Source organism: Arachis hypogaea, chromosome 10 (genome assembly GCF_003086295.3).
Source record: "Arachis hypogaea cultivar Tifrunner chromosome 10, arahy.Tifrunner.gnm2.J5K5, whole genome shotgun sequence".
NCBI classification, from domain to species: domain Eukaryota; kingdom Viridiplantae; phylum Streptophyta; class Magnoliopsida; order Fabales; family Fabaceae; genus Arachis; species Arachis hypogaea.
The window spans coordinates 73,329,254-73,355,087 of NC_092045.1; the positions used below are offsets into that span (position 1 = coordinate 73,329,254).

Below are 25,834 nucleotides of genomic sequence, written 5' to 3' on the forward strand. Positions count from 1 at the left end.
TCCGTTCAACTAACCAGCAAGTGTACTGGGTCGTCCAAGTAATAAACCTTACGTGAGTAAGGGTCGATCCCACAGAGATTGTTGGTATGAAGCAAGCTATGGTCACCTTGTAAATCTCAGTTAGGCGGATTAAATTGGTTTATGGGTTTCGAAAATAGAAATAAGAAAATAAATAATAAAAGGGATAGAATACTTATGTAGATTCATTGGTGGGAATTTCAGATAAGCGAATGGAGATACTGTATGCTCAAGGACGCCTGCTATTCTCCTGCTTCAACTCAATCCTTCTTACTCCTTTCCATGGCATGCTGTGTATAGGGGTTCACCATCAGCGGTGGCTACTTTCAATCCTCTCGGGAAAATGATCTTATGCGGCTGTCACTCGCACGGCTAATCGTCTGGAGGCATCACCCATGGTTGATGGCTACATCCCATCCTCGCAGTGAAAACTACGCTCACGCACTCTGTCACAGCACGGCTAATCACTGGTTGGTTCCTGCGCCTACTGGAATAGAATCCCTTGATTCTTTTGCGTCTGTCACTAACGCCCAGCACTTGCAAGTTTGAAGTACGTCACAGTCATTCATTACCGGAATCCTACTCGGAATACCACAGACAAGGTTAGACTTTCCGGATTCCCAGGATCCTACTCGGAATACCACAAACAAGGTGAGACTTTCCGGATCCTCATAAATGCCGCCATCTATCTAGCTTATACCACGAAGATTCTGTTGGGGAATCTAAGAGATATACATTCAAGCTCGGTTGCATGTAGAACGGAAGTGGTTGTCAATCACGTGCGTTCATAAGTGAGAATGATAATGATCGTCACTTTCATCATTACATTCATCATGTTCTTGGGTACGAATGAATATCTTGGAATAAGAATAAGAGAGATTTGAATAAAAGAAAATAGAATTGCATTAATACTTGAGGTACAGCAGAGCTCCACACCCTTAATCTATGGTGTGCAGAAACTCCACCGTTGAAAATACATGAGTAAAAGAGGTTCAGGCATGGCCGAATGGCCAGCCCTCTCCATGATCAAGTGACCGAATGATTCAAGAGATTAAACTGTCAAAAGATGTCTAATACAATAGATAAATGTTCTATTTATAATAAACTAGCTCCTAGGGTTTACATGAGTAAGTATTTGATGCATAAATCCACTTCCGGGGCCCACTTGGTGCATGCTTGGGCTGAGCTTGATCAATCCACGAGCTGAGGCTTCTCTTGGAGTTGAACTCCGAGTTATGACGTGTTTTGGGCGTTCAACTCCGGATTATGACGTTTTTCTGGCGTTTAACTCCAGACAGCAGCATGTACTTGGCGTTCAACGCCAAGTTACGTCGTCAATCTCCGAATAAAGTATGGACTATTATATATTGCTGGAAAGCTCTGGATGTCTACGTTCCAACGATGTTGAGAGCGCGCCATTTGGAGTTCTGTAGCTCCAGAAAATCCATTTCGAGTGCAGGGAGGTCAGATTCCAACAGCATCAGCAGTCCTTTTGTCAGCCTTCTTTAGAGTTTTGCTCAAATCCCTCAATTTCAGTCAGAATTTACCTGAAATCACAGAAAAAAACACAAACTCATAGTAAAGTCCAGAAATGTGAATTTAACATAAAAACTATTGAAAACATCCCTAAAAGTAGCTTAAACTTACTAAAAACTATATAAAAACAATGCCAAAAAGCGTATAAATTATCCGCTCATCATGGATCCATTCTTTAATTTTCTTATTTTTATTTTTCTGTTTTTTGATTTTATGCTTTATGTGTTATCCATGTTTATGTCTTCATTACATGATCATTAGTGTCTATGCATTAAAACTATGAATAATTCCATGAATCCTTCACCTCTCTTAAATGAAAAATGTGCCTAATTACAAGAGAACAAGAAATACTTGAATTTCAAATTTTATCCTGAAATTAGTTTAATTATTTTGATGTGGTGGCAATACTCTTTGTTTTCTGAATGAATGCTTGAACAGTGCATTTTTTTAAAGTGAAGTTTATGAATGTTAAAATTATTGGCTCTTGAAAGAATGATGAACAAAGAGAAATGTTATTGATAATCTGAAAAATCATGAAATTGATTCTTGAAGCAAGAAAAAGCAGTAAAAAAATGGCAAAAAAAAAGGAAAGAGAGAAAGAAAGGAAAAGAAAAAGCAGGCAGAAAAAGCTAATAGCCCTTTAAACCAAAAGGCATGGGTAAAGAGGATCCAGGCTTTGAGCATTAATGGATAGGAGGGCCCAAAGGAATAAAATCTTGGCCTAAGCGGCTAAACCAAGTTGTCCCTAACCATGTGGTTCTGGCATGAAGGTCCAAGTGAAAAACTTGAGACTGAGTGGTTAAAGTTGTGGTCCAAAGCAGAAAGAGTGTTCTTAAGAACTCTAGACACCTCTAACTGGGGACTTTAGCAAAGCTGAGTCACAATCTGAAAAGGTTCACCCAGTTATGTGTCTGTGGCATTTATGTATCCGGTGGTAATACTGGAAAACAAAGTGCTTAGGGTCACGGCCAAGACTCATAAAGTAGCTGTGTTCAAGAATCAACGTAGTAAACTAGGAGAATCAATAACACTCTCTAAAATTCTGAGTTCCTATAGATGCCAATCATTCTAAATTTCAAAGGATAAAGTGAGATGCCAAAACTGTTCAGAAGCAAAAAGCTACTAGCCCCGCTCATCTAATTGGGACTAAGTTTCATTGATATTGTGGAATTCATTGTATATTCTCTTCTTTTTATTTTATTTTGTTTTCAATTGCTTGGAGACAAACAATAATTTAAGTTTGGTGTTGTGATGATCGGATAATTTATTCGCTTTTTGGCATTGTTTTTAGGTAGTTTTTAGTATGATTTAGTTAGTTTTTAGTATATTTTTATTAGTTTTTATGCAAAATTCACATTTCTGGACTTTACTATGAGTTTGTGTGTTTTTTTGTGATTTCAGGTATTTTTTGGCTGAAATTGAGGGACCTAAGCAAAAATCTGATTCAGAGGCTGAAAAAGGACTGCATATGCTGTTGGATTCTGACCTCCCTGCACTCAAAATGGATTTTCTGGAGCTACAGAAGCCCAATTGGTGCGCTTTTAATTTCGTTGGAAAGTAGACATCTTGGGCTTTCCAGAAATATATAATAGTTTATACTTTGCCCGAGATTTGATGGCCCAAACTGGCGTTCTAAGTCAGCATAAAAATTCTGGCGTAAAATGCCGAAACTGGCATAAAAGCTGGAGTTAAACGCCCAAACTGGCACCAGAGCTGGCGTTTAACTCCAAGAGAAGCCTATGCACGTGAAAGCTTCAATGCTCAACCCAAGCACACACCAAGTGGGCCCCGAAAGTGGATTTCTGTACCATTTACTTATTTCTGTAAACCCTAGGTTACTAGTTCTCTATAAATAGGACCTTTTACTATTGTATTTTCATCTTTGAATCATCTTTTGATCTTTTGATCACGTTTGGGAGGCTGGCCATTTGGCCATGCCTAGACCTTGTTCTTATGTATTTTCAACGGTGGAGTTTCTAGACACTATAGATTAAAGTGTAGAGCTCTGCTGTTCCTCATGAATTAATGCAATTACTACTGTTTTCTATTCAATTCAAGCTTATTCTTGTTCTAAGATATTCACTCGTACTTCAACCTGGTGGATGTGATGATCCGTGACACTCATCATTATCCCCCCTTATGAACGCGTGCCTGACAACCACCTCCGTGCTATCTGCGAGAGCTTGAGCGTGTATTTCTTGGCCTCCTGGTTCACGATGCATGGTTGCCACTCTTGACAACAGAGCTTCCATTCCGTGCAATCAGAGTCTTCGTGGTATAAGCTAGAATCACATGGGCAGCATTCTTAAGATCTAAAAGGTCTAAAGCTTGTCTGTGGTATTCCGAGTAGGATCTGGGATGGGATGACTGTGACGAGCGTCAAACTCGCAAGTGTTGGGCACAGTGACAGTGTGCAAAAGGATCAATGGATCTTATTTCGACATGATCAAGAACCGATAGATAATGCCATGCGGGAAACCGTAGAGGACCATTTTCACTGAGAGGGTGGATGGTAGCCATTGACAACAGTGATCCACCTACATACAGCTTGCCATGGAAAGGAGTATGAATGATTGGATGAAGGCAATAGGAAAGCAGAGGCTCAGAGGGAACAAAGCATCTTCATACGCTTATCAGGAATTCCCACCAATGAATTGCATAAGTATTTCTATCCTATTTTCTGTTCTATTTCATTTGTCAATTATCAAAACCCCACATCCATTTGAACCTGCCTGACTGAGATTTACAAGATGACCATAGCTTGCTTCAAGCCGACAATCTCTGTGGGATTGACCCTTACTCACGTAAGTTATTACTTGGACGACCCAATGCACTTGCTGGTCAACTGCACGAAGTTGTGTATCACGATTTCGTGTACCACTAAAGATAAGAAAAGATTTTGAAAGAATTTGAAAACTAGTTGGTGCACGAAATTGTGATCATCAATGGCGCCATCAACATGGTACGCACAATTGCAATCTCAACTCTTTATCACAACTTTGCACAACTAACCAGCAAGTGTACTGGGTCGTCCAAGTAATAAACCTTACGCGAGTAAGGGTCGATCCCTCGGAGATTGTTGGTATGAACCAAGCTATGGTCACCTTGTAAATCTTAGTCAGGCTAACTCAAATGGTTATGGATGATGTATGAATAAAACATAAAGATAAAGATAGAGATACTTATGTAATTCATTGGTGAGAATTTCAGATAAGCGTATGGAGATGCTTTGTCCCTTCCGTCTCTCTGCTTTCCTACTGTCTTCATCCAATCCTTCTTACTTCTTTCCATGGCAAGCTGTATGTAGGGTTTCACCGTTGTCAGTGGCTACCTCCCATCCTCTCAGTGAAAATGTTCAACGCACCCTGTCACGGCACGACTATTCAGCTGTCGGTTCTCGATCATGTCGGAATAGAATCTAGTGATTCTTTTGCGTCTGTCACTAACGCCCCACAATCGTGAGTTTGAAGCTCGTCATAGTCATTCAATCATTGAATCCTACTCAGAATACCACAGACAAGGTTTAGACCTTCCGGATTCTCTTGAATGCCGCCATCAATTCTAGATTATACCACGAAGATTCCGATTAAGGGATCCAAGAGATAAACATTCAAGCCTTGTTTGCTAGTAGAACAGAAGTGGTTGTCAGGCACTCGTTCATAAGTGAGAATGATGATGAGTGTCACATAATCATCACATTCATCATGTTCTTGGGTGCAAATGAATATCTTAGAACAAGAACAAGCCGAATTGAATAGAAGAACAATAGTAATTGCATTAATACTCGACGTACAGCAGAGCTCCACACCTTAATCTATGGTGTGTAGAAACTCCACCGTTGAAAATACATAAGAACAAAAGTGATCATTGGCTTCGGCCCCAGAGAAGGAACCAGAAGAACCAAGATCTGATCTAAGATCTAAAGTGATCAAAAGATGAAAATACAATAGTAAAAGGTCCTATTTGTAGAGAACTAGTTGCCTAGGGTTTACAGAAATGAGTAAATTACATAAAAATCCACTTCCGGGCCCACTTGGTGTGTGCTTGGGCTGAGCATTAAAGCATTTTCGTGTAGAGACTTCTCTTGGAGTTAAACACAAGCTTTTGTGCCAGTTTGGGCGTTTAACTCCCATTCTTGTGCCAGTTCCGGCGTTTAACGCCGGGCAGTTTTGAGCTGATTTGGAACGCCGGTTTGGGCCATCAAATCTCGGACAAAGTATGAACTATTATATATTGCTGGAAAGCCCAGGATGTCTACTTTTCAATGCAGTTGAGAGCGCGCAAATTGGGCTTCTGTAGCTCCAGAAAATCCACTTCGAGTGCAGGGACGTCAGAATCCAACAGCATCTGCAGTCCTTTTCAGCCTCTGAATCAGATTTTTGCTCAGGTCCCTCAATTTCAGCCAGAAAATACCTGAAATCACAGAAAAATACACAAACTCATAGTAAAGTCCAGAAAAGTGAATTTTAACTAAAACTAATAAAAATATACTAAAAACTAACTAAAACATACTAAAAACATACTAAAAACAATGCTAAAAAGCGTATAAATTATCCGCTCATCACTAGTTAAAAAAGATATGAGGTTTTGAAAAAATTTGAAAAGATTTAAAATGTTTTAAATTTGAAATCAATTTGAATTTAGAATATTTGAAAAATATTTTATTTAAAATGATAGTTGGAATGAAGAAAATATACGGTTTTGGAAATTACTTCCTTTGCTTGTCTTGCTAGCGTTAAACGGCCAGAATGGCTGCATTTTGGCATTTAATGCTGCTGTCCCTACTTGCTGGGCGTTGAATGCCCAGAATGGCACCTATTTTGGTATTTAACGCTAGGCTGCCCTCCTTATGGGCATTTGAACGCCCAGCCAGGCTCCCTGGCTGGCGTTCAACGCCAGGCTATCTGCCTCCAGGGTGTTCTATTTTTTGTTTTGCATCATTCTGTCTCTGTTTAAACACTGTTCATGATTACTTACATTAAAAAGCAAACTAATTAGAAACTAATTATAAGGAAAATTAATTAAAATATAAGTAATTTAGAAAATTAGAAAATAATATACTATTAATCATTGGGTTGCCTCCCAACAAGCGCTTCTTTAATGTCTTTAGCTGGACTGCACTGTACTTAACTTAGTAGTAGTGTTGAGACTCCTGGCTAAAAATCTCCTTCAAGGTAATGCTTGACCCTTTGTCTATTGATAGTGAACCTGTTGTCTGGATCTTTACCTTGAAGTTCTATGTTCCCGTAAGGTGATATACTAGTAATCACTTACGGCCCCTTCTATCGAGATTTGAGTTTCCCAGGGAATAGTTTGAGTCTTGAGTTAAAGAGTAGGACCTTCTGTCCTGGTTCTAAGACTCTGGAAGATATCTTCCTGCCATGCTACCTTTTTGCTGTTTCTTTATAGATCTTTGCATTTTCAAATGCAGCTAAGCAGAATTTGTCAAACTCATTTGGTTGGAGAAGCCATTTCTCTCCTGTTGCCTTAGAATCCAGTAGCCCAATAGGCCTTGTGTTCTAGTTTCACTGGCAAATGACATAATTTTCCATACACCAGCTGATATGGTGATGTTCCTATAGGGTTTTGAAAGCTATTCTTTATTCCAATAGAGCATTGTCAAGCTTTCTAGCCCAATCCTTCCTAGAGGTACTTACTGTCCTCTCTAATATTTGCTTTAGTTCTCTATTTGAGACTTCAGCTTGTCGATTTGTTTGGGGATGACATGGTGTTACAACTTTATGGCAAACTCTGTAAGGGCTTAAGATAGAATCCAGCTGTCTGTTGCAGAAATGAGTATCTCCATCACTAATCAGCATACGAGGGACACCAGATCTGCTGAAGATGTTCTTTTGGAGGAACTTCATTACTACTCTGGTGTCATTAGTGGTTGATGCTATTGCTTTAACCCACTTAGACACATAATCTACTGCAACAAGGATGTAAGTGTTTGAGTATGAAGGCAGGAAGGGTCCCATGAAGTCTATGCCCTATACATCAAATAGCTCAATCTCTAGGATCCCTTGTTAAGGCATGTCGTGACCATGAGGGAGATTTCCAGCTCTTTGGCAACTGTCACAGTTACAGACAAACTCTCTAGAGTCCTTAAAGAGTGTGGACCAGTAGAAGCCACTGTGGAGAACCTTGGTGGCTGTCCGCTCACTTCCAAAGTGTCATCCATAGTCTGAGCCATGACAATGCTATAGGATTCTCCATGCCTTCTCTTCAGACACACAGCATCGGATTATCCCATTCGAGCATCTCTTAAAGAGATATGGTTCATCCCATAAGTAGCATTTTACATCATGCATGAGTTTCCGAGTTGCTTCCTGTTAAACACCTTGGGAATGAACCTTATAGCCATGTAATTTGTAATATCTGCAAACCAAGGTGCTATTCGGATGGCAAAGAGTTGCTCATCTGGAAAGGATTTGGATATGTCGTTAGAGGGAGCAGAAGTCCCTGCTATTGGTTCAATCCTAGACAAGTGCTCAGCCACTTGATTTTCGGTGCCCTTTCTGTCTCTAATTTCTATATCAAACTCTTGCAGGAGTAATATCCATCTTATAAGCATGAGCTTAGAATCCTGCTTGGTGAGTAGATACTTTAGAACATCATGATCAGTATAGATAATGACCTTGGATCCTACTAGGTAGGGCCTAAACTTGTCAATGGCATAAACCACTACAAGTAATTCCTTTTTTGTTGTAGTGTAATTCTTTTGCGCATCATTTAGAACACGACTGGCATAATAAATGACATGCAAAATCTTGTCATGTCTCTGCCCTAGAACTGCTCCAATGGCATGATCACTGGCGTCACACATCAGTTCGAATGGCAAGTCCCAATTGGGTGCAAAGATGATAGGAGCAGTGACAAGCTTGGCTTTCAGGGTTTCAAAGGCATGTAGACATTCTTGGTCAAAGACAAATGGAATATCAGTGGCCAAGAGATTACACAAGGGTTTTGCAATTTTCGAAAAATCTTTTATGAACCTCCTGTAAAATCCTACATGTCCTAGAAAACTTCTGATTGCCTTGACATTAGTAGGTGGTGCCAATTGTTCAATCACTTCCACCTTAGCTTGATCTACTTTTATTCCATTGTTTAAAATTTGATGCCCAAGAACAATGCCTTCAGTATGAAGTGGCATTTTTCCTAGTTTAGAACTAGGTTTGTCTCTTGGCATCTTTTCAGAACTAGGGCCAAATGATCAAGGCAAGAGTCAAATGAGTCTCCAAAGACAGAGAAGTCATCCATGAACACTACAAGGAACTTCTCTACCATATCAGAGAAGATGATAGTATACATCTCTGAAAAGTGGCGAGTGCCTTGCACAGGCCAAATGGCATTTGCCTGTAGGCAAACACGCCATATGGGCATGCGTTCCGAGGGTTACCTGAAACTGAAGGTCGATCTCAGATGAGATCTACTGTTGCGGCTGGAGCTGTCGTGTCCGACTTGATGGACTTGGCGGTGCTACTAATCCTTCGTCACCAGAGGGTAGTGGTACCTACAAGAGACTTCGATGCTTAAGTTAGCACGTGCTTTAGGCAGAAATTTGAGTAGAATCAAAGTATGAGTTATACTTGGGTGCTACAGTGTATTTATAGTAGTGTTTGAGTGGCCTTCCTTGAGGTAAGATAGTTATCTTATCTTATCTTTTTTAAGGAAACCACCTTATCTTTTAAGGCCTGACCGCCTTTAGAATGGGCTTTATTCCTTTGTTTGGGTCTACTTGGGCCTCTATGGTGATTTAGCCGAGCTCTTTAGAAAGAAATCAGTGGCGATCCAACCTGAAGAGATCGGTCGCTTATATCTCCAGTCAACCCAGGTCACAGAGCTCGACCCAGGGTGTGAACAGCGCCCCTGCTTGAGCTCGATCTTACCCTTGAGGTCGTGTATTTGGACTTCGACCCCTTTGAGGAAGTCGTGCTCGAGCATTTTTCCTTTAGTCGATCTCCTGTACAACTCTTGCTAGGATTCCTTGAATGCAAAGCGTTTTCTTTCTTTTCTTTTTTAATTGCACCGCGCGTTGCGCTTCCTTGGGAATGCGCGAGGGTTTAAAAGCTCATTAATTTCCCCTTTGCCATTTCCCCTTTTCCCTCTTTTGCATCTCATTTTGAAAATTAAAGAATCCTTTTTCAGTTTCTTCTTCCTTTTCTCTCCTCATTCGTTCTGTTCACTGAGTGCTTTATTATCCGATTTTTGCGCCCCCAAGCTTTCTCTCTTCTTTGCTCAGGAGTCGTTTGTTGGTATGGATTTGATCATCGTTTCTGTCTGAGCCTGCACTTGTTTCCTTTTCTTCCCTAGGTCGGTATTCCCTTTCCTTTTTATGCTTTGATGATCGTCTTTATGTGCTCTTTTACTATTGCATGTTTGCAAAGTTTTGGTTTTTATTGTGTTTGCTACGAGAAGCTTGATTCTTTCTGTAAGAGATTACTTCTTTTTGCTTGATCGATGTTGTGATTTTCTTTACTGCTCCTGTTTGAGGAAGATGTGCGCCTTTTAGGTTTCTTGGTAGTTTTTCTTGCGTAGGGCCTTTTGCTTTTGTTTTCTTTTTGTGCGAAAAATGATGGCACTTAGGTAAAATTCCTTGCATGTTTTGAGGGGGTTATTGATGGTTAGAGCTTCCGATTTTTGCATCACTTTCCCTTTTCTTTGCCATGTTGCTGCCTCCAAAGGGTGCCCAGGGTTTTGCTAAGTATTCTTTGTTTTCGTGGACCCTGGGGTGCCCTTTATGTTACCCCCTCCTTCTGTGCTTATTTGGTTGTTCCTTCTCTTTTTCAATTTTGTCCGAGTTGTTTACTAGTAACCCATGTGATCTTCCTTTGTTGTAGGTGTAGTTTGCCGTATGTCTTCTCCCAAAAATATTGTTAAAATGCATCAAGATCCCTGACAGCATGTCTGACTGGCTGGACTCTATAGTCCTAATGTGTGTTACAGTGGCTGATCCCGAGTACTGTATAAGGCTTAGGAGATTCCATAAAGTTTGTAGTGATAGGGATGATAAAAAGATCTATGAGTTGGTATCGCCCGACCCGGAGGAGAGGGTTAGTTTCCCTTCCTTAACTCCGGGAGAACGACCCTTTTTCTATGCCTATGACTACTTCTTTAGTCTGTTGAGTATCACCATCTTCTTTTCTGCTTTCGAGACCGACCTCCTATGGGCTTGTAATGTAGCCCCTTCCCATCTTCATCCGAATTCTTAGGCCTTCATCAAGATTTTTCAGCTGCTGTGTCAAGAGCTGGGTGTCCGACCTTCCAAATCTCTCTTCCTTTATCTGTTCGTGTTGACCAAACCTGGAGTAGCCAGGAAAAAGGCTTCTTGGGTCTCGTTCCAAGCTACCCAGGGAAAAAAGGTGTTTTCTATGTATGATGAATCTTTTCGGGACTTCAAGAACTATTACTTTACAGTCCGAGCTGTTGAAGACGTCCATCCTTTCTTTTTAGATGAAAATAATGAGCCAACATTTCCTTTGTGTTGGCAAAAAGATATAGTGGCTACTAAGTATTCTTGGGAGAGCCTGGATTAGGTTGAACAGGCCTTTGTAAGCATTTTAGAGGAGAACTGGGGGAACCGCCTCATCTTGACACAAATAGGTTCTTAGGAGATCCTTCCCTACTTCGTACTGAGCTCGGTAGTATCCGACTTCTTTTTCTGATGGCCCTCCTCTCTTACTTGCTGATTTAGCCCTTCCTTAATTGTAACTTGTTTCTTTGGTTTCTGTTTGCAAAGATGGTGAAGTCTACGGACTCTATGAAAGCCTTTCGTAGGGCTAAGAAAACAATAGCTGCATAGAACTTGACGGCGAAGACTTTTGGAGAAGGATCTTCCCAACTTCCTTCGAAGAAGCCGACCTCGGATGCTTTTGAGCCGAGGAAGGTCATTCCAACTCCTTAAGTCCGTGTAATTCCTTCTGACCCTCTTCAGCCGACTTCTGGTGCTGCCTCCTCTCCTACTACTGCTGGTCCTCCCCCGAAGCGACAAAGAACTCTTGGTTCTTATGACCTAAATGCCAAGGATTTTGATGGTGTGGGTATTGCTACCGAGCTAATTGCACCCCATGGTAAAATTCCTTTGGATGATGTATCTATCCTTCATCATCTTGATTTTGTTACGAGTAATAGTACTTGAATGGCCAATATTGGTGCGACTTTATCGCGGGTTGTTATGGAGTCTCTTGTTCGAGCCATTAAAGCCTTTATGGAAAATGCCAAGTCTAAATATGACAGAATCAAGGGTTTGAAGGATGAGCTTGATGCTAGGGTGATTAAGCTGGAGTTGGATGTGGAGAGGGAGAAATCCCGTGCTACTATTGCTGAGGCGTCGACCAATTTAGCTGAGAAAATGGCCAAGAGGTCCAAAGAGAGCTATACCCGCACGTATGCCGAGTTGTTGGAGACTAAGGAGAGGCTTCAGTCTGTCCAAGCTGATTATGTCGAGATTCAAAGTCATCTGGTGGGCTGTGTGACTGAGGCTTATGAGAACCTGAAGGCTCAAGTCCGAGTTCTTGCCCCTGAGGTTGATTTGACGTTGTTTAGTCTGGACAATGTCGTGGAGGATGGCAAGATCGTGCCTGCCCCAAATGATGAAGACGAGGGTCCTCCTCCTGCGCCACCAGCCAAGGCTTCTGCGGTTTCAACCTCTTCAACTCCTTCTGCTGAGGTGTCTCTTGCTGGGTCTGATCCTGATGTAGAAATACTGAATGGCCCAGATGGAGTTGTCAATGCCGTCCCTCTTGCGACCGGGCCTCCCTCTCCTAAAGATGCCACTGCCGAAGTGACTTTGAATCCTTGATGACTTTTTTTAATTTTCATGTATTCCTGTAGTCCGACCTTTGGACTTTTGAACTTTGCTTTTTGTAAATCTTTTTGCTAGTCTGCTTAAACTTGACTTTTCTGACGTTGGGTTGCTTCTTTGCAACCTTTATTTTGAAAAACAAATATTTAAACTCTTGGGCTATCTTTTAAACAGCCTTTGACCTTTGAATGCTTTAATTTGAATGATGCGCCTGTTGAACCTTTGATAGAGGTTTTATTTTTGCGACCTTTTAGGGCTTATAGAGGTTAGGGACTTTCTTGTCTGACCTTCTTGTCCCTGCCCTTTGGGTCATGCGTTGTCTGTCCTCTACCTTGGCGAAGTGATCCTTGCGGCTAGGCATTCGGGCTTTCAGTGACTCCTCCAACAACTTTTTAGTGTTCTTTAGAACCCGTTTTGGTTTGAACGACTTCTTTATTGCCCTATTTTGAGCGGAGTTGTTCTCCTCAAGTGCCTTTGAGCCTTAAGTTTTTCAACCTTTTTGGCTTTTGATGTCGACTTACCTGGGTTCTCCATCCGGGCTTTTTAGTCATATTCCGACAACTTTTTAGGTAGTGTTCTGAGGGGAACCTTTTCTTTATAGTTTGTTCGGATGACCTTTTAGCGCCGTTTCGACCTGTGCTTTTGCTTTTTAAGTAGTGTCTTTTTTCAAGACTTCGTGCCTTTCAGCAAAGCACTTCTGGCCTTTCTTTGGCCTTTGCAAGATGTCTTCATCCCTTTTTAGTGATCCTTTCTCTGGTCTAACTTCTCTGTCGGGCCTTCTTAAGTTATTTTTAGTAATCCATTTTTAGTCAGACCTCGTCAGGTCGCTTTCTATGGTTGCTTTTTATAACTTCTTGCATTAATCTGCTTTTATGCTTTCACCTAGCCAACTTCTTTGTAATCGGACGATGAATTTGATTTTCACCTTACCAACCTTTTTTGTAATCGGATGATGAAATTTTGCATTTTGTGAGCGTAGATTAACGCGTCTTGGTAGGAAACTTTTTAGGGAATCTGAAAACTTTATTCAAATAGTGATAAAAGATAAAAATATAAACAAGAGTGTATACATATAAGTGCTTACCCTTTAGGTAGCGCAATTTTGTAGATCTTGGCCAGGTGCCTCATTAAAAAACCTTTTCAGGAAAAAGAGTGCACCTTGACCAAAGATCTTTTTATTGTTTTCTAACTATAATACCTTCTTAGGTTACAGGCATGCCATGACCTTGGTAGCTCTCGCCCCTCGAGATCGGACACCTTGTAGTAACCTTTTCCCAGTACTTCTACAACTCGGTAAGGTCCTTTCTAGTTAGCTGCTAGCTTTCCTTCTCCTTATCGACCTGCTCCGATGTCATTTTGAATTAAAATGAGATCGCTGGTGGCGAAGCTTCGTTGGACTACCTTCTGATTATATCTTAAAGCCATTCGACACTTTAGTGCTTCCTCTCTAATTTGAGCTCTTTCTCGGACTTCTGGAAGTAGGTCGAGCTCCTCCCTTTGAATTTGGGAGTTGGCCTCTTCATTGTAGAGGATCATTCTGGGAGATCCTTCTTCTATTTCCACTGGAATCATTGCCTCCATCCTATAAGCAAGTCGGAAGGGTGATTCTCCTGTGGTTGAATGTGGGGTTGTCCGATATGCCCATAGGACTTGTGGGAGTTCTTCAGCTCAAGCTCCCTTTGTGTCCTATACTCTCCGTTTTAACCCAGCCAGTATGACTTTATTGGCAGCTTCTGCTTGTCCATTGGCTTGTGGGTGTTCTACAGATGTGAATTGGTGCTTTATTTTCAAGTCAGCTACCAAATTCCTGAAACTTGTGTCAGTGAACTGAGTGTCATTATCTGTAGTGATGGAGTAAGGAACCTCAAACCTTGTGATAATGTTTATATACAAGAATTTCCGACTTCTTTGGGTGGTGGCAGTAGCTAAGGGTTCTGCCTCAATCCATTTTGTGAAATAGTCTACCCCTACAATGAGGAACTTGACTTGTCCTGATCCCTGGGGAAAAGGTCCAAGGAGGTTGAGCCCCCATTTTGCAAATGGCCAGGGCGACGTAACACTGATTCGTTCTTCTGGTGGAGCGATGTGGAAGTTAGCATGCTTTTGACATGGTGGGCATGTTTTGACTAACTTTGTCGCTTCCTTTTGCAAAGTTGGCCAGAAGAATCCGGCTCGGAGTACCTTTTTGACAAGAGCTTATGCTCCTAGGTGGTTGCTGCACATGCCACTGTGTACTTCTTCCAAGACTTCCATCGTATCGGAGTCTGGCACGCATTTTAAGAGTGATGTTGAAAACCCTCTCCTGTATAGGATGTTGCCCACTATAGTGTAGTATTGTGCTTCTCGTACTAGCCTTTTTGCCTTCTTTTTATCTATGGGAAGTATCTCAGACTTGAGGCAGTTGACTTTGGGAGTCATCCATCCTTGATCCTGACCTGATATGGTTAGGACTTTTTCTTCCTCTAAGATTGATGGACTTTGCAACGTTTCTTGGATGAGGCTTCTATTATTGCCCCTTGGTTTGGTGCTGGCCAATTTTGAAAGTACGTCAGCTTGGGCATTCTGTTCCCGGGTATATATCGGACCTCATATCCCCTGAATTGTCCGAGTTGTTCTCTGGTTTTGTCTAGGTATTTTTTCATGGTAGGATCCTTAGCTTGGTAGTTCCCTTCTATTTTTGAGGTGACTACTTGTGAATCACTAAAAATAGTAAGCTTCTGGACCCCTACCTCCTTGGCCAGCCTTAAACCAGCCAGTAGTGCCTCATCTTCAGCCTGATTGTTTGAGGTAGGGAATTCGAATTTTAGTGATAGCTCAATTTGGTTCCTTGATCGCTTTCGATGATTACGCCTGCGCCACTCCCAGTCTTGTTTGAGGAGCCATCCACACAGAGATTCTATTTTGTAGGAGTGCCCGGGGTGTTAGTGTACTCGGCAATAAAGTCGGCCAGATACTGTGACTTTATAGTTGTCCGAGCTTCATATTTGAGGTCGAATTCAGATAACTCAACTGCCCATTGCAGTATTCTTCCAGCTAGGTCAGTTTTCTGTAGGATGCCTTTTATGGGCTGGTTGGTTCGAACTCTGATAGTGTGAGCTTGAAAATATGGTCGGAGTCGTCGGGAAGTGAGTATGAGGGCGTAAGCGAACTTTTCTATCTTTTGATAGTTTAATTCAGCCCCTTGTAAAGCCTTCCTGATGAAGTAGATGGGTTGTTTTCCACTTTCGTCTTCTCTGACTAGCGCTGCAGCTATTGTCCAACTTTCTACTCCGAGGTATAATATGAGTTCTTCACTTTCCCGTGGTCGGGTGAGAATAGGTGGTTGTCCCAAGAATTTTTTGAAATCTTGGAAAGCTTGTTCGCAATCCGTTGTCCATTTAAACCTCTTTTCCTTCCTTAATGTTGCGTAAAAGGGGAGAAATCTTATGGCCGATCCGGCTAGAAGTCTGGACAGGGCTCCTAGTCTTCCGTTGAGCTGTTGTACCTCTTTAACGCAGGTTGGACTTTTCATGTGGAGTATCGCCTGGAATTTATCTAGGTTCACCTCGATTCCTCTTTGGGTGAGCATGAAACCCAAGAATTTGCCGGCTTATACCGCGAAGGTGCACTTTGCGGGGTTAAGTCGCATACTAGGCCTTCTTATGGTGTCGAACACTTTAGCGAGATCGGATAACAATGATTCCTCAGTTTGTGTTTTTACCAGCATATCGTCTACATAGACCTCCATTAATTTTCCGATGTGGTCAGTGAAGACTTTGTTCATCAATCTTTGGTAGGTAGCTCCTGCGTTCTTGAGTCCGAAGGGCATAACTATATAGCAATAGTTTTCCTTTGGGGTTAGGAACGAGGTCTTCTCTTGATCAGGTGGGTACATTGGGATTTGGTTGTATCCTGAATAGGCATCCATGAAGGAGAGGTACTTGTATCCGGAAGAGGTATCCACTAGAGTGTCTATGCTCAGGAGCGGGTAGGGATCTTTTGGACAGGCCTTATTGAGGTAGATGTAGTCGGTATACATTCTTCACTTGTCATTTAACTTCTTCACCAAGACTACATTGGCTAGCCATAATGGGTATTTGACCTCCCTTATGAACCCTGCCTCCAGTAAGGCTTGCACTTGCTCTTCCACAGCTTGGGACCTTTTTGGACCGATCTTCCTGCGTTTTTGTTGCACGGGCTGAGATCTAAGGCATACTGCCAGCTTGTGGCACATTAGCCTGAGATCTATGTTGGGCATGTCCGCTGCCTTCCATGCAAAGAGGTCAGAATTATCCTTTAGGAATTGTATCAGTGGCTCCTTTATATCTCCTTTCAAGGTTACCCCTACATTTGTTGTTTTATCATGAGTATCCCCGATCTGGACTTCTTCGGTCTCACCTTCGAGTTGTGGATGAAGTCTTCACGAGCTCGAACTCCCCCCAGTTCAATGGTGTTAATTTATTCCCCGCTGGGGTTGCCTTTAAGGTTCAGACTTTCGTTGTAACAGTGTCGTGTGAGCTTTTGATCTTCTTCTAATGAGGCGATCCCTTCTGGAGTTGGGAACTTCTTGCATAGATGTAGAGTGGAGACTACTGCGGTGAGCTAGTTCAATGTTTTCCGACCTATAAGGGCGTTATAAGCTGAGCTCACGTCGACTACAATGTAGTCTATGCTTAGTGTCCTTGACCGGGTTCCTTTTCCAAAAGTTGTATGTAGTGAGATGTATCCTAGTGGTTGAATTGGGATATCCCCCAGTCCGAATAAGCTATTTGGGTATGCTCTGAGCTCTTTCTCTTGTAGGCCGAGCATGTCGAAGGTGGCTTTGAACAAGATATCTGCGGAGCTCCCTTGGTCTACTGATAAGCGGATAATTTATACGCTTTTTGGCATTGTTTTTAGGTAGTTTTTAGTAAGCTCAAGCTACTTTTAGGGATGTTTTCATTATTTTTTATGTTAAATTCACATTTCTGGACTTTACTATGAGTTTGTGTGTTTTTCTGTGATTTCAGGTAATTTCTGGCTGAAATTGAGGGACTTGAGCAAAACTCTGATAGGAGGCTGACAAAAGACTGCTGATGCTGTTGGAATCTGACCTCCCTGCACTCAAAATGGATTTTCTGGAGCTACAAAACTCCAAATGGCGCGCTCTCAACGGCGTTGGAAAGTAGACATTCAGAGCTTTCCAGCAATATATAATAGTCCATACTCTATTCGGGAATTAACGACATAAACTGGCGCTTAACGCTAGTTCCATGTTGCTGTCTGGAGTAAAACGCCAGAAACACGCCACGATCCGGAGTTGAACGCCCAAAACACGTTACAACTTGGCGTTCAACTCCAAAAGAAGCCTCAGCTCGTGGATAGATCAAGCTCAGCCCAAACACACACCAAGTGGGTCCCGGAAGTGGATTTATGCATCAATACTTACTCATGTAAACCCTAGTAGCTAGTCTAGTATAAATAGGATAATTTACTATTGTATTAGACATCTTTGGTCTCAGTTTTATATTATTCTTCATCTGAGGAGACTATTGAACACGTTTTGGGGGGCTGGCCATTCGGCCATGCCTGAACCTTTCATTTATGTATTTTCAACGGTGGAGTTTCTACACACTATAGATTAAGGGTGTGGAGCTCTGCTGTACCTCAAGCTTCAATGCAATTACTATTATTTTCTATCCAATTCGAATTATTCCTTTTCTAAAATATTCGTTGCACTTCAACTTGATGAATGTGATGATCCATGACACTCATCATCATTCTCACCTATGAACGCACGTGATTGACAACCACTTCCGTTCTACCCTAGACCGGGCGCATATCTCTTGGATTCCTTAATCAGAATCTTCGTGGTATAAGCTAGAATTGATGGCGGCATTCATGGGAATCCGGAAGGTCTAACCTTGTCTGTGGTATTCTGAGTAGGATTCCGGAATTGAATGACTGTGACGAGCTTCAAACTCCTGAAGGCTGGGCATTAGTGACAGACGCAAAAGAATCAAGGGATTCTACTCCAACCTGATTGAGAACCGACAGATGATTAGCCGTGCTGTGACAGAGCATTTGGACCTTTTTCACTGAGAGGATGGGATGTAGCCATTGACAACGGTGATGCCCTATATACAGCTTGCCATGAAAAGGAGTGATGAGAAGGAAGAAGGAAGAAGTAGGAAAGCAGAGATTCAGAAGGAGCACAGCATCTCCATACACTTATCTGAAATTCCCACCATGGAAATACATGAGTAACTTTATCTTTATTTTATGTTTATTTACTATTATTTGATTTTCCAAATTCCATAATTTATTTAAATCCGCCTGACTGAGATTTACAAGATGACCATAGTTTGCTTCATACCAACAATCTCTGTGGGATCGACTCTTACTCACGTAAGGTTTATTACTTAGACGACCCAGTACACTTGCTGGTTAGTTGAACAGAGTTGTGTCCACACATAGCAAAGAGCCATTATAATGAAATATATTCCATACAATAACAAAGAGTACAACATTGATGATCACAATTTCGTCCACCAAGTTTTTGGCGCCGTTGCCGGGGATTGTTCGAGTATGGACAACTAACGGTTCATCTTGTTGCTCAGATTAGGTAATTTTCTTTTTATTTTCTTTTTAAAAAAAGTTTTCAAAAATCTTTCAAAAATTTTTATTTATTGTCGTTTTCTTAAAATATAATTTTCGAAAAAAATAATAAAAATAAAAAAAATCATAAAATCATAAAAATCAAAAATATTTTGTGTTTCTTGTTCAAGTCTTGAGTCAACTTTTAAGTTTGGTGTCCATTGCATGCTTTAAAAAAATTTTCTTGCATTTTTCGAAAATTCATGCATTCATGGTGTTCTTCATGATCTTCAAGTTGTTCTTGACAAGTCTTCTTGTTTGATCTTGATGTTTTCTTGTTTTGTGTTGTTTGTTGTTTTTCATATGCATTTTTTTGTTTGTTAGAGTCCATGCATTAAAGATTTCTAAGTTTTGTGTCTTGCATGTTTTCTTTGCATCAAAAATCTTTCAAAATTATGTTCTTGATGTTCATCATGATCTTCATAGGTTCTTGGTGTTCATCTTGACATTCATAGTGTTCTTGCATGCATTCTTTGTTTTGATCCTTAAAGAAAAGAGAAAAACACAAAAAATGACGTTTTTAATTTTTCTCTCTCATCATTAAAAATTCAAAAATAAGAAAAAAATATATTTTCCTTTTTTCTCTCAAAATTTCGAAAATTTGAAGTTGACTTAGTCAAAAATTTTCAAAATTAGTTGTTTCTTACAAGTCAAGCAAATTTTCAAATTTTAAAAATCTTATCTTTTCAAAAAATTTTTTTCAAAAAATCATATCTTTTTCATTTTTTTCTTTTTTTCGAAAATTTTAAAAATCTTTTTCAAAATATTTTCAAAATCTCTTCCTTATCTTTATTTCAAAAATTTCGAAATTACACTAACAATTAATGTGATTGATTCAAAAATTTGAAGTTTGTTACTTTCTTGTTAAGAAAGGTTCAATCTTTAAATTCTAGAATCTTATCTTGTAGTTTCTTGTTAGTAAAGTAATTAATTTTAATTTTAAAAATTAAATCTTTTTCAAACATATCTTATCATATCTTTTATATCTTATCTTTTTATCATATCTTTTTCAAAATTTTATCTTTTTCAAAAATTTGATTTCAAAATATCTTATCTAACTTCTTATCTGCTTATCTTTTCAAATTTGATTTTAATATCTTTTTCAACTAACTATTTGACTTTTTGTTTGTTTCTTATCTTTTTCAAAATCACCTAACTACTTTTTCCCCTCTAATTTTCGAAAATACCTCCCTCTTTTTCAAAAAAAAATTCTTTTTAATTGTTTAAATTTTAATTTTAATCATATCTTATCTTTAATTTTCGAAAATCACTAACCACTTTTTCAAAATTATTTTCGAAATTCTCTATCTCTCCTTTTATCTATTTATTTATTTATTCACTAACACCTCTCTTCATCTCAGATCACCACCTCTATCCTTACCCATTATTCTTCACTACTCTGCCCTTTTTTTTCTTCTACTAACATAAAGGAATCTCTATACTTTGACATAGAGGATTCCTCTTTCTTTTCTTGTTCTCTTCTTCCCTATATGAGCAGGAACAAGGAAAAAGACACTCTTGTTGAAGCTGATCCAGAACCTGAAAGGACTCTGAAGAGGAAACTAAGAGAAGCTAAACTACAACAATCCAGAGGCAACCTTTCTGAAATTTTTGAACAAGAGAAGGAGATGGCAGCCGAACCCAACAACAATAATGCAAGGAGAATGCTTGGTGACTTCACAAAACCAATGTCCAAATTTGATGGAAGAAGCATCTCCATTCCTGCCATTGGAGCCAACAATTTTGAGCTTAAGCCTCAACTAGTTGCTTTAATGCAACAGAACTGCAAGTTTTATGGACTTCCATCTGAAGATCCTTACCAGTTTTTAACTGAGTTCTTGCAGATTTATGAGACTGTTAAGACAAATGGAGTAGATCCTGAAGTCTACAGGCTGACGCTTTTCCCTTTTGCTGTAAGAGACAGAGCTAGAACATGGTTGGACTCACAACCTAAAGATAGCCTGGACTCTTGGGATAAGCTGGTCACGGCCTTCTTGGATAAATTCTTTCCTCCTCAAAAGCTGAGCAAGCTTAGAGTGGATGTTCAGACCTTCAAGCAAAAAGATGGTGAATCCCTCTATGAAGCTTGGGAAAGATACAAGCAGATGACCAAAAAGTGTCCTTCTGACATGTTTTCAGAATGGACCATATTAGATATATTCTATTATGGTCTATCTGAATTTTCCAAGATGTCATTGGACCATTCTGCAGGTGGATCTATTCACCTAAAGAAAATGCCTGAAGAGGCTCAAGAACTTATTGACATGGTTGCAAATAACCAATTCATGTACACTTCTGAGAGGAATTCCATGAATAGTGGGACGCCTCAGAGGAAGGGAGTTCTTGAAATTGATACTCTGAATGCCATATTGGCTTAGAACAAAGTGTTGACTCAGCAAGTCAACATGATCTCTCAAAGTCTGAATGGATGGCAAAATGCATCCAACAGTACTAAAGAGGCAGCTTCTGAAGAAGCTTATGATCCTGAGAACCCTGCAATGGCAGAGGTTAATTACATGGGTGAACCTTATGGAAACACCTATAACTCATCATGGAGAAATCATCCAAATTTCTCATGGAAGGATCAACAAAAGCCTCAACAAGGCTTTACCAATGGTGGAAGAAATAGGCTCAGTAATAACAAGCCTTTTCCATCATCTTCTCAGCAACAGACAGAAAATTCTGAACAGAACCCCTTTAATTTAGCAAACTTAGTCTCTGATCTGTCAAAAGCCACTTTAAGTTTCATGAGTGAAACAAGGTCCTCCATTAGAAATCTGGAGCAACAAGTGGGCCAGCTGAGTAAGAAAGTCATTGAAACTCCTCCCAGTATTCTCCCAAGCAATACAGAAGAGAATCCAAAAGGAGATTGCAAGGCCATTGAAGTAATCAATATGGCCGAATGCACAAGGGAGGAGAAGGACAAAAATCCTAGTGAGAAAGACCTCCTGGGACGTCTCTCAAACAAGAAGGAGTTCCCCATTGAGGACCTAAAGGAATCTGAGGCTCATATAGAGACCATAGAGATTCCACTAAATCTCCTTCTGCCATTCATGAGCTCTGAAAACTATTCCTCCTCAGAAGAGGATGAAGATGTAACTGGAGAGCAAGTTGCTCAATATCTAGGAGCTATCATGAAGCTGAATGCCAAGTTGTTTGGTAATGAGACTTGGGAAGGTGAATCCCCCTTGCTCATTAGTGAACTAGATACATGGATTCAAAAAACTCTACCTCAAAAGAGACAAGATCCTGGTAAATTCTTAATACCCTGTACCATAGGCACCATGACCTTTAACAAGGCTCTGTGTGACCTGGGGTCAGGCATAAATCTTATGCCACTCTCTGTAATGGAGAAACTAGGGATCATTGAGGTACAGCCTGCCTTATTCTCACTTCAATTGGCAGACAAGTCAGTAAGACAAGCTTATGGATTAGTAGAGAACGTGTTAGTAAAGGTTGAAGGCCTTTACATCCCTGCTGATTTCATAATCTTAGACACTAGAAAGAAAGAAGATGAATGCATCATCCTTGGAAGACCCTTCCTAGCCACAGCAGAAGCTATGATTGATGTTAGCAGAGGAGAATTAGTCCTTCAATTGAATGGGGACTACCTTGTGTTTAAGGCTCAAGGACCTTCCTCTGCAACCATGGAGAGGAAGCATGAAGAGCTTCTCTCAGTACAGAGTCAAAAAGAGCCCCCACAGTCAAACTCTAAGTTTGGTGTTGGGAGGCCACAACCAAACTCTAAGTTTGGTGTTGCGAAGCACCCTTATTCAAACTCTAAGTTTGGTGTTGGGAGGCCCTCATCATGCTCTGAATATCTGTGAGGCTCCATGAGAACCCACTGTCAAGCTAATGACACTAAAGAAGCGCTTGTTGGGAGGCAACCCAATTTTTATATATCTAATTTTAATTTTATTTTATTGTTATTTTGTGTTTTATTAGGTTCATGATCATGTGGAGTCACAAAAAAAATACTAAAATTAAAAACAGAATCAAAAATAGCAGAAGAAAAATCACACCCTGGAGGAAGGACTTACTGGCGTTTAAACGCCAGTAAGGTGCATCTGGCTGGCGTTCAACGCCAGAAAAGAGCATGTTTCTGGTGCTGAACGCCAGAAACAAGCAACATCTTGGCGTCTGAACGCCAGGAATATGCCTTGAGGAAAGCTGGCGCTGAACGCCAGTAACAAGCATGGAACTGGCGTTCAACGCCAGAAACATGCTACACATAGGCGTTGAACGCCCAGAGTGTGCATCACTTCGGCGTTTAAACGCCAGAATGGTTTGCAAAGGCATTTTACATGCCTAATTGGTACAGGGATGTAAATCCTTGACACCTCAGGATCTGTGGACCCCACAGGATCATCTCAGGATCTGTGGACCCCACAGGATCCCCACTTAACATATTCTCCCCTCTTCTCAACATTCATTCTCTCTTTCCAATAAACACACTTCCCCAAAAACCCTTCACCAATCACCTCAAACCTCTCTTCCCAATTACCCCCTTCACCACTCACATCCATCCACTCTTCCCCATAAACCCCACCCACCTTCAAAATTCAAAACTCTTTCCCACCCAAACCCACCCTAAATGACCGAAACTACACCCACTCCCCTCCCTATATATACCCTTCCATTCTACTTCATTTTCACACAACACAAACCCCCTCTTCTACACCTTGACCGAAACACCTTCCCTCACTCTCCTCCATATTTTCTTCTTCTTCTTATTCTCTTCTTTCTTCTCTTGCTCGAGGGCGAGCAATATTTTAAGTTTGGTGTGGTCAAAGATTAATCTTTTTGTTTTTCCATTACCATCAATGGCACCTAAGGCCGGAGAATCCTCTAGAAAAGGAAAAGGGAAGACAAAAGCTTCCACCTCTGAGTCATGGGAGATGGAAAGATTCATCTCCAAAAGCCATCAAGACCACTTCTATAATGTTGTGGCAAAGAAGAAGGTGATCCCTGAGGTCCCTTTCAAACTCAAGAAAAATGAGTATCCGGAGATCCGACATGAAATCCGAAGAAGAGGTTGGGAAGTCCTAACCAACCCCATGCAACAAGTCGGAATCTTAATGGTTCAAGAGTTCTATGCCAATGCATGGATCACTTGGAACCATGATCAAAGTGTGAATCCGAGTCCAAAGAATTATCTCACAATGGTTCGGGGGAAATACTTAGATTTTAGTCCGGAAAATGTGAGGTTGGCATTCCACTTGCCCATGATGCAAGGAGATGAACGCCCCTACACTAGAAGGGTCAACTTTAATCAAAGGTTGGACCAAGTCCTTATGGACATATGTGTGGAAGGAGCTCAATGGAAAAGAGACTCCAAAGGCAAGCCGGTTCAACTAAGAAGACTAGACATCAAGCCTGTGGCTAGAGGGTGGTTAGAGTTCATTCAACGCTCCATCATCCCCACTAGCAACCGATCTGAAGTTACTGTGGATCGGGCCATCATGATTCATAGCATCATGATTAGAGAGGAAGTAGAAGTTCATGAAGTCATCTCCCATGAATTCTACAAAATAGCCGAAAAGTCCTCCACCATGGCAAGGCTAGCTTTTCCTCATCTTATTTGCCATCTATGTTACTCAACTGGAGTTATCATAGAAGGAGACATCCTCATTGAAGAGGATAAGCCCATCACCAAGAAGAGGATGGAGCAAGCAAGAGAGACCCTCCACGGATCTCAAGAGATGCATGAGGAAGCTCATCATCAAGAAATCCCTGAGATGCCTAAAGGGATGCACTTTCCTCCCAACAACTATTGGGAACAACTCAACACTTCCCTAGAAGATTTGAGCTACAATGTGGAACAATTAAGGGTGGAACGTCATGAGCACTCCATCATTCTCCATGAAATAAGAGAAGATCAAAGAGCAATGAGGGAGGAGCAACAAAGGCAAGGAAGGGACATAGAAGAGCTTAAGGACATTGTTAGTCCTTCAAGAAGAAGACGCCACTAAGGTGGATTCATTCCTTGTTCTTACTTTTCTGCTGTTCGATTTTTATATTATATGTTTATCTATGTTTTGTGTCTCTACTTCATGATCATTAGTGTTTAGTAACTATGTCTTAAAGTTATGAATAATTCCATTAATCCTTCACCTCTCTTAAATGAAAAATATTTTTAATTCAAAAGAACAAAGAAGTACATGAATTCCGAATTTATCCTTGAATTTAGTTTAATTATATTGATGTGGTGACAATACTTTTTGCTTTCTGAATGAATGCTTGAACAGTGCATATTTTTGTCTTGTTGTTTATGAATGTTAAAACTATTGGCTCTTGAAAGAATGATGAACAAAGAGAAATGTTATTGATAATCTGAAAAATCATGAAATTGATTCTTGAAGCAAGAAAAAGCAGTGAAAAACAAAATCTTGCGAAAAAAATATGGCGAAAAAAATAGAAAGAAAAAGAAATAGCAAGCAGAAAAAGCCAATAGCCCTTAAAACCAAAAGGCAAGGGTAAAAACGATCCAAGGCTTTGAGCATCACTGGATAGGAGGGCCCAAGGAAATAAAATCCAGGCCTAAGCGACTGAATTAAGCTGTCCCTAACCATGTGCTTGTGTCATGAAGGTCCAAGTGAAAAGCTTGAGACTGAGTGGTTAAAGTCGTGATCCAAAGCAAAAAGAGTGTGCTTAAGAGCTCTGGACACCTCTAACTGGAGACTCTAGCAAAGCTGAGTCACAATCTGAAAAGGTTCACCCAGTCATGTGTATGTGGCATTTATGTATCCGGTGGTAATACTGGAAAACAAAGTGCTTAGGGCCACGGCCAAGACTCATAAGTAGCTGTCTTCAAGAATCAACATACTTAACTAGGAGAGTCAATAACACCATCCGAAATTC

At 40.6% G+C, this 25,834-nt stretch overlaps 1 non-coding gene across 1 annotated transcript; it reads right to left on the minus strand.

Moving 5' to 3' along the window:
• Positions 1–21,000: 21,000 nt before the first annotated feature.
• LOC112718824 (small nucleolar RNA R71) lies at positions 21,001–21,104 on the minus strand. The gene has a single exon (XR_003161150.1). It is a non-coding gene; the product is annotated as a small nucleolar RNA R71 (small nucleolar RNA).
• Between the last annotated feature and the right edge of the window lie 4,730 nt (positions 21,105–25,834).